Raw genomic sequence first — 9,119 nt, forward strand, 5'->3', positions numbered from 1 at the left:
AATAAACATGAATCATAAAGAACATAAAGTCTCATAAAATACAATAGCAGATTGCTTAACTAAACTAAATTGGGCATCCCTGCCCTTAGTCAAACTCAAGACCTGGGGGCCAAATGTGGCCCGCATTGTCATTTTATGCGGCCCGCGAGAGCATAAAACTTTTTAATTTCTTAGAATAAAAAGTAAAAATTGGTTTGTATTGTTGGAAAATATAATCTGTCGCTTTGAGATTACTTTCCTTGTTGCATGTTCAATAAAGTCGAGAAGAAGAAAACCACGGGATTCGTCCGGATTAAAGATTAACAAATTTATTCCCTAACAATATTTCTAAAAAACAGAGTAAAAACAGAATAAAACAGATCGATCTGGGTGTCCAAAATCAAGGCCTGCAATACGCAAGAGGTTACATTCCGAATTCACATGCAGCTTGTCTGGAGACACAGGAAAATTCCTTGAGTTCAGACTTTTAAGCATGTGGGCAGAACATCCTCCCCCGGGAGCAAGATGGCCGCCGAATCTCCGCCTCTGGTCGCTAAAGATTGGCTGGCAGGGGAGCCCGCCTACTTCCTTCAGCCCATGTTAGGAGTTACAGCATTTGGTCCTAGCTTCCTGCTTCAAACGTCCAGGGGGGTTATTTCAAAGACGGACCACTGTCCGACCACCAACAGTGTCCCCATGGGGGTCCAGCACCGTCGCCCGGATCCTTCTCCGCAGGCAATCAGTCCCAACTCTTTGTCCTTTTCATGTGAGTTGACACCTTCAGGGGGTTTCCATGAATTGAATTGAATCCTGGAGACAATTTAATTCTGGTCCATGTCAGATCTACAGTTAAGGCTTCCAGATGGTCTTAGAAGATCAAAGACTGTTTTCTCCTGAAGGGGGTTGGAGGTTGGAGCTGCATTCCTGAAACCTCTTTACATATGCAATTATCAGGAAGTCCCTTTTAATTGAAATGACTGAAACCCACACACAGTAAACCAGAAAGAAAACCTTCAATGAAATAAAATGAAGATAAAAACCTAGGAGAAATGAGAACCACAAAAAATAAATTCCTTCAGCTTCCCTCTCTTGACCTCACGAAGTGAGGTCACACAAAAAATAAAAACACATCCCATCATGCAATCAAAACAGCTGTGGTCTCTCGCCCTCACAATCTTTATCAGAACCAATGTGCCCTTCTAAGGTGTGAATGATTTGTTCATAAGTGTAGGAGCGAAAACCTGTCAGAGCTTGCATTAACCATCTTTAAGAAACGTTCAGTTGGACAGGGAAAATTCTCGCTACGGTCCTGTGCCCCATCAGCGACCATCCCTAAGGATACTTATGCTTCACTAGATATTTGGCACATTGGCATTTACAAAGAACAATACATGAAATAGTAGTCAAATTTAAATTTAAAAAAAAAAGTCAAATATAAAAGCCAAATTTAAAAAGTCAAAATATAAAAGTACAGAAAAATAAAACATTCAAAGTCAAACTTAAGTTTAAAAAAGTGAAAATATAAAAGTCAAATTCAAATTTAAAAAGTCAAAATATAAAAGTAAAAAGGTAAAAAATACAACAAAGATAACACTTCCTATAAAGAAAAGAAAACACCTAGAATTAAGGGGGGGAATTGAGAAATGTTAAAGCAGAACAAAATCACACAGACGATGAAAAGAGAAAAGAAAATTGTCAAACATAACAGTAAGCAATTTTATAAAATGTAACAAAGTCCAAAAAAGGTCATTCCGGGCCTCGAACACTCGCGTCCTCCTTCTGCATATCCCACAAGCTCTGGCAAGCTTGGACCTGGCCTCCTATGGACTTCTCAAAAAACCTGTTATTAGAGATGTGACACATCTGATACAACAGAACGGCTGCAAAAGGACTTGGGGTGTCCACTGCTGTGGTACTGTTCTGCCAAGATGATTCTGCTGTGGGTCTAAGTATTTGTTAGTGTTAGGGTCAGGAAATTTTTTTTAAAAAATAAAAAACAATAAAACACAAAAGACAATGAGACAAGAATCAATTTACGCATGCGCAGTAAGAGAAAATATGATGGAAAAGGTCCACCACGTTTCTCTTCTCAAAGGTCTGCTTCCCCTCGTGCTGTTTTATGAAGAACACAAGTGGGGAAAATACAAATTCAAGAAAAAGAAAAAAGTTTATTATGGGCTGTTGTCTAATGACCCAGTCGTAGAACCTACTCATCCTTGCTGTGGATGAGAGAAAATCAGATGAACAGACACACAAAGCTTTAAAATTTTAAAAATGGTCAATCTGTGTTACTATTTAAACATTCTTTCTAGACAGATACATTTAAACGATAATGATAAAATAATGTCCTTCTTTTAATCATTAAGACCTCTTTTGTCTACCTCCCTCTCTTGGCCTGGGGTTAAACCCCAGGACAAACACATAAAACGAATTAAATGTAAAGCAAGAACATAAAAACAATAAACAGTTTGGTGCACCGATAAGGTGAACAGGCGTCCTGTCCACGCTCCTGTAAAAGGCAAGGTCACAAGAAGAAATAATAATACAACTGCAACAGAAGATCTTTCATTAATTGCAGGCAGATGTCATCAACCTGTATTAGCAAAACACAAACCTCTTATAGCATAATGTTCTGTCAGAGAGACTTTAAACAGTGATCAAAAATGCAAGAAGGATTTTATGAACCCCTCTGTACTATAATGTAAATAATTGCTATTTTTATGTAATGGTTCCATTAAAAGAAAACGTGTGCTAAGTCAATAGCAACAAACAACACACCTTGTGAGGTTAAAGGTGACAGCATGCAATATGGATCAGGGACGGATAGGTTTTATAATAATGGTGACGTCATCAACTTAAATTAACATTAGCTTAAATCATATGCAATCCATTTACTTTTAAAACCGGTTTCAAAGAAGTACACCATGAAGAATACGAATATTCAATGACACCATAGTTCTACAGCCCAGACTGAGTTTCCTTCCTCCCTTCATCTGCATCAGTCACTCAGCTGCACTGAGATCTAAAAACCTGTGCTCCTGTAGTTACCTGAATCACCACCGGGGGGACGATGAAGAATGAACCAACATCAACTGAACCTGTGGACCATGAAGCATCAGAGAGCGTTTTAACATCACCTCTGCATCTTCATGAGCCGTCTCCTCTCTGCTCAGTTGTTGATCGGCAAAATTAACCTGTACATTTTTATTGAGGGAGGAAAGTGAACACCTGAAAAAACACAATTCAACCAATGTGTTGTTAATGTCCTGCTTAGTCTAATCCTATGTGAGATACAGCTGTGTCTGACAGCTAGTATCATTGCATTTGTGAGTGTATGAATGCACAATAAGCCGCTCGCCCTCAGGGTTAATTATATGTCAGTGCAGTTCAAATGCCACGTGTGGTCTTCTACCTGCTGAAATACTTCTTACTGTTAATCATGCTCTCTGTCATAATGGAGTGTACAGGTCAGACCATTCGGAGGCTTCAAACACAGGAGTCCAGGCTTCAAACCTGAAATTAACGAAACCACCTGGCGTTTCAGGGCCCTTTACATGTCTGCAGTGGGGGTCGGCTGTGGTGTCCAGCATGGCATCCAGTCTGCTGTCTCCTGTTTTGACAAGACTGTCCCATCCCAACAGATTCACAGGCGTGTTTGGTGAATGCACGCATGAATGTTCCACCATCTGGTCAAAAGTCAGTCGGATGGTCTTTTGCAGGTTTTGAGGAGTCATTTGTTCATTTGTCAGAGCAGGTAGAGTGTCCAGTAGACTCATCAGTGGTTAACTTTGAGCTTGGAAAAGACAATGGCTCCTGCATCAAGTGGTGTTGTCCGACTTGCCCTGTGGTCCTCGCCACGGTGGAGGAGGGCTTGGAGTGGTCATGGGTACTGTTCATTTTTCCTCCAGACCCTCTGCCTCTTGGTCTGTACATTCTGCTGTTGGGCACCTCGTTGTGGGCTGTCAGGGTTCAGAGCGCCATAGATGCCATTTCCAACTGCTGCTGGGGTCCCCTGGGTGGCCTGCTTCTCCCAGGATTTTTCCACCCGTCCTCCTGTTTTGGTCTCCGAATGGCTGAGCATGACACGTCATTACTGCTGTCTCTCCCCCTCTCTCCTGTCCTGTTTCTTCAAATGTGCTCTGGGGGTCAGTCACTGCTGACTCGGCTCCCTCCTGTGAAGGTAGAGAGCTGAGGAGGATGGTAAACTTCTGCGCCTATTGTCACTCACCCACAAAGCAGAGGGGGGTTTTCTGCCTAAAGTTTTATGAGATCCCAGGGGGGGCTGCTCTTCTGCTTGGAAAGATATTTAGAAATGTATTAGTCATGTTCAGTCTTCACCGTCTCCAACACCGTCAGTTGATCAGTAATGAAAGCCAGCAAGGGGAAAAAATCCCTAAAATTTTCTTTGGCCGAAATGACGGACCTGGAGCAAAGTCTTTGGAAACTATATTGTATTACATGCATTCTGGCCGCTAATCATTCACTCTTAATCAAAAAATAAAGACAAATTGTTTTGACTTACCCTTAAGGACTGTTTTTGCCCTACAAAAAGAATTTGGAGAAGTACTAAAAGCAACAAAATCCCACAATTTAAGGTTTTCCTTATTTAACCAAAAACACAATTCACACTCTAAAACACAGACAATCAATACAAAGACAAGAACTTTTAACCGTTTTTGCAAAAGACATAACACAACAAATTAGGTACCTTACACAAACAAAAATAAACCATTTCACTGAAATGAATCGTTCATAACTAGCATTTTAACATTCATGTTCCCCCTTCTTCCGTTCTACCAGAACCCGCACTTTCATACCACACCTTTCCATGTCCACAAACCCTCCATTTTACTTACAATGCTTTTCATTTCTCCTGCTTGTCTACATTGCCACATCCTTCCAAATCCTCAAAAACCATGTTTCCCTTTCCTTTACCTCGTCCTTTTCCCCATTCTGATAACAATTTTCAAATACTATTGAGTATGATTCAAACAAACAAAACCACCACTCATTCGCTTCTCATTCAACCAGCAGTGCACAAGATCAAAACAAACAGAAAAACGAACTTAAACAAATTAAAAATGTCAATAATACTTCTTCGAACAAAACTGAACTTAATCGCGGTTATTAGGACATACAAACAAATTAGAGACATGTATTCACAAGAAAACCGAAATAATTACAAAATTATTTTACCCCAAATGTATTAGACCCTGCAACCATGCACGTTGATCTCACCGTTGCGGCAGAGGCTCCCGTCGGAGGCGCTGTGCAACATAAAAACCTTTTTCGGCGAACCGAAAACCCACTGGAAGTTGTTTTTCAACGCTGTCTTACAACCAAGGTCATTACCACGCTCGATAACGACGATCATGATTTTACCGCAAATTACATCCCAAACTCTTCAAATGTTCCTCATGAAAAAGTTCAGCACGTTCCGTCATATTTGGTCGTCAGGGACGCGTCTCGCCGACCACATGGTACAAACAAAGCCAATCACAGCCACACGTCGCCATTTTGGCTAGGACTCCGTCACGCTTACCACGTGGTACAGACAAAACCAATCACAGTCGTCTACACATTCGAAAACAAGTAAAACGTCCCGTCATTGGTCCGTTCGATGTAAACATGATGAACAAGATGGCTGCGTCCATAGAGCAGACAATACACAGGGAAATGTGGAAAATACAGTTAAAATACACAGATTTCAAACATTGTCATCCCATTCTTTCCAAAATCGCATACATTTCATTCCATTCATTCTCATTCAAGCCATTTTCACCGCTGTTGTAAAGTCAAGTCGTCGGCGTCATTAAGTCTGTCGTCAAAAGAAAATTCACCGGTTTCCTCATTTCTTCTGTCTAGCGCACCTTTCATTTTTACTGTGAATCCCTCTGTGGTTTCTCTACGCATTAAAAATAATTTGTGAAGGTTCGCTGCCTTCCTGGTTTTTCCGAAAATCCTAAAACGCGCAAAATTAGTTCCTATAGTAACACTGTTGTTTTCGTACGGGATTTCGTACAGGCTCAAACAGACGCAAAACCTACTATTTTTTAACGTAATCCAAATATCACACGCTCCCAATTTAATATTTTCAATTTTGACAGGCTGAACAGACACAAAACCTGCACAATTTCCTTAGATTCAATTTCATAAATTTCCTAAATCCAATCTGCTGTTTCAGGAGGGTGAACCACTAAACTCATACAGGTGCGCTATGCCGTCCACATACTTCACTTCCCCACAATTTGAGTTATTCACTAAAAGAATAACGTAAACAATATGCAGAATTTACGAACAGGTTCCTGCTTTACCTTTTGTTTGTGAGGCCTCGAGGGAAGTCAAGCACGTGGGGGGAGCGTCACCGACTTTTCGCCGAAAGTCCCAGAAATCTCATCTCATAATAAACCACTATCGGTCCTCTTACCCGCGTTGCGCTTCCGCGTTTCTTCCCCACTTTATCACGTCGGGGTCACCATAAATGTTGGAAAATATAATCTGTCGCTTTGAGATTACTTTCCTTGTTGCATGTTCAATAAAGTCGAGAAGAAGAAAACCACGGGATTCGTCCGGATTAAAGATTAACAAATTTATTCCCTAACAATATTTCTAAAAAACAGAGTAAAAACAGAATAAAACAGATCGATCTGGGTGTCCAAAATCAAGGCCTGCAATACGCAAGAGGTTACATTCCGAATTCACATGCAGCTTGTCTGGAGACACAGGAAAATTCCTTGAGTTCAGACTTTTAAGCATGTGGGCAGAACATCCTCCCCCGGGAGCAAGATGGCCGCCGAATCTCCGCCTCTGGTCGCTAAAGATTGGCTGGCAGGGGAGCCCGCCTACTTCCTTCAGCCCATGTTAGGAGTTACAGCATTTGGTCCTAGCTTCCTGCTTCAAACGTCCAGGGGGGTTATTTCAAAGACGGACCACTGTCCGACCACCAACAGTGTCCCCATGGGGGTCCAGCACCGTCGCCCGGATCCTTCTCCGCAGGCAATCAGTCCCAACTCTTTGTCCTTTTCATGTGAGTTGACACCTTCAGGGGGTTTCCATGAATTGAATTGAATCCTGGAGACAATTTAATTCTGGTCCATGTCAGATCTACAGTTAAGGCTTCCAGATGGTCTTAGAAGATCAAAGACTGTTTTCTCCTGAAGGGGGTTGGAGGTTGGAGCTGCATTCCTGAAACCTCTTTACATATGCAATTATCAGGAAGTCCCTTTTAATTGAAATGACTGAAACCCACACACAGTAAACCAGAAAGAAAACCTTCAATGAAATAAAATGAAGATAAAAACCTAGGAGAAATGAGAACCACAAAAAATAAATTCCTTCAGTATTTATTCATATAAAGGGAGAATTGGACTTGAGATGACGACTTGTCGTATTTCAGGCAGATACTCGCTGCAGTGTTTTACAGGTAACTACCCTAGGGCGGTTCAGTCAATTAACTCACCTGCTCAGCGTCCTATTTAAGCCCAGGTGCGCAGCTGTTCATTCTCTTTATTACCTTCAGCGCTCATTCTTCGCCCCTCCCTCCTCCCCGGCTTCCACCTGTGGTCTCCGTAAAGGGGGGTTTTGTTACCCGAAAGTTTTATGGAAATTTCTCATGAAATTGAACGGAGCCTTATGCCAAACGAAAAGATGTGAATGACAACTTAAAGAATGTGGAAAATTAAGTATGTCAAATAAATATTTCTTACTGCAAGAGTTGTCTGACTGAAATATTGCATTGGGCAACTATACATTAGGACTTAAAAACTGTCCATATAACCTAACCTGACAGAATCAAATGTAAAAGGATTTATGCTAGAGTAACAACAAACATATGTTTTCTATGCAACTGTAATTGTCACTTTAAAAAGTTATAATAGATAAATAATGAATTATTTAACATTAAGGAGTAGTTACGTTTATTTTTCTTTATATTTAGTTACATGTCCAAGTTAAATCTGGCCCTTTGAGGACAACCGCTATGCTGATGTGGCCCTCAGTGAAAATGAGTTTGACACCCCTGCCTCAGACCCTCCTTCGCAGTAAGGAAAAAACCGGATTTCGGAAAATGAGAAAAAACTTCAGGGGTGCCGTGGTGCAGCGGTAGGGCGGTCGTCCCATGATCGTAAGGTTGCAGGTTCGATTCCCGCCTTGCACACCCATGAGTCGAAGCGTCCTTGGGCAAGACACTGAACCCCACCTTGCCTCTGGTGGTAGGCGGGCGCCTGTGTTTGGCAGCGGAGCGACCACCAGTGTGTGAATGTGTGTGTGACTGGGTGAATGGGTCCGTGACTGTTAAGCGCTTTGTCCTTGTAGGAAGAAAGGCGCTATATAGGTATACGCCATTTACCATTTACCACATGAAGGAGGGATCCTCCCCCAGGACGGACAGGCGATGAACCAGAACTCTTGGAGATGAATTAGCTTATCTAGCTCCACAACTTTTTTTCCCCCAGACTTTATTGACTAACAACAATGGGAATGTCTCAGGGGGAATTGAAATGTGCACATATTGCAGAAAAATATAAGAAATTTTTATATATATATATATATATATATATATATATATATATATATATATATATATATATATATATATAATTTCTTATATTTTTATATTTATATATAATATATATATATATATATATATATACCTCTTTTATTTTGTTATTTAAACAGTATTTATTACTAATAGTCCAATAAGTCCAAGCATTCCAGTCCAATTTATGTCCACAAATTTGGAGTCCCAATAAAATTTCCCAGAAGGTAAGGTTGTAGTATGTAAAAGATTTCTTATTTGCTTATTGGAAACTGAATTAACACAAATATTCACACCGTCCAAAAAAAATGTCTGGGTTCTTAATTGACAGGTGTTACAAATCCCTTTAAACAGTTGAAGTAGACTGGTTGGAATGGCATCTAACACAACATATCCTCAATTGCACGGTCTAATTTATTCTAAGGTTGGCCAGTTTCACTTGTGACTGTCCATAATAATTACAACAAACTTCTGATTGGCGTTTATACTTTCCAGGCAATGCAACTGCCTCCAGCGTTTATTTTTAACATGAACGAAATCTTGCTCATACATTTTGCTGCTTCGCAAACGTGCAAGTAGTGATGGGACGAGCGTTACTGGTGCA

General features: G+C 40.7%; 1 long non-coding RNA gene across 1 annotated transcript; it reads right to left on the reverse strand.

Moving 5' to 3' along the window:
* Positions 1-1,146: 1,146 nt before the first annotated feature.
* On the reverse strand, positions 1,147-7,313 carry LOC144984601 (uncharacterized). The gene is made up of 2 exons (XR_013648398.1): positions 6,407-7,313; positions 1,147-4,081 (listed from the first exon to the last, which is right to left on the reverse strand). It is a non-coding gene; the product is annotated as an uncharacterized LOC144984601 (long non-coding RNA).
* Between the last annotated feature and the right edge of the window lie 1,806 nt (positions 7,314-9,119).

This window comes from Oryzias latipes, chromosome 16 (assembly GCF_053564925.1).
Source record: "Oryzias latipes strain Hd-rR chromosome 16, Olatipes_Hd-rR_3.1".
Lineage (NCBI taxonomy): Eukaryota > Metazoa > Chordata > Actinopteri > Beloniformes > Adrianichthyidae > Oryzias > Oryzias latipes.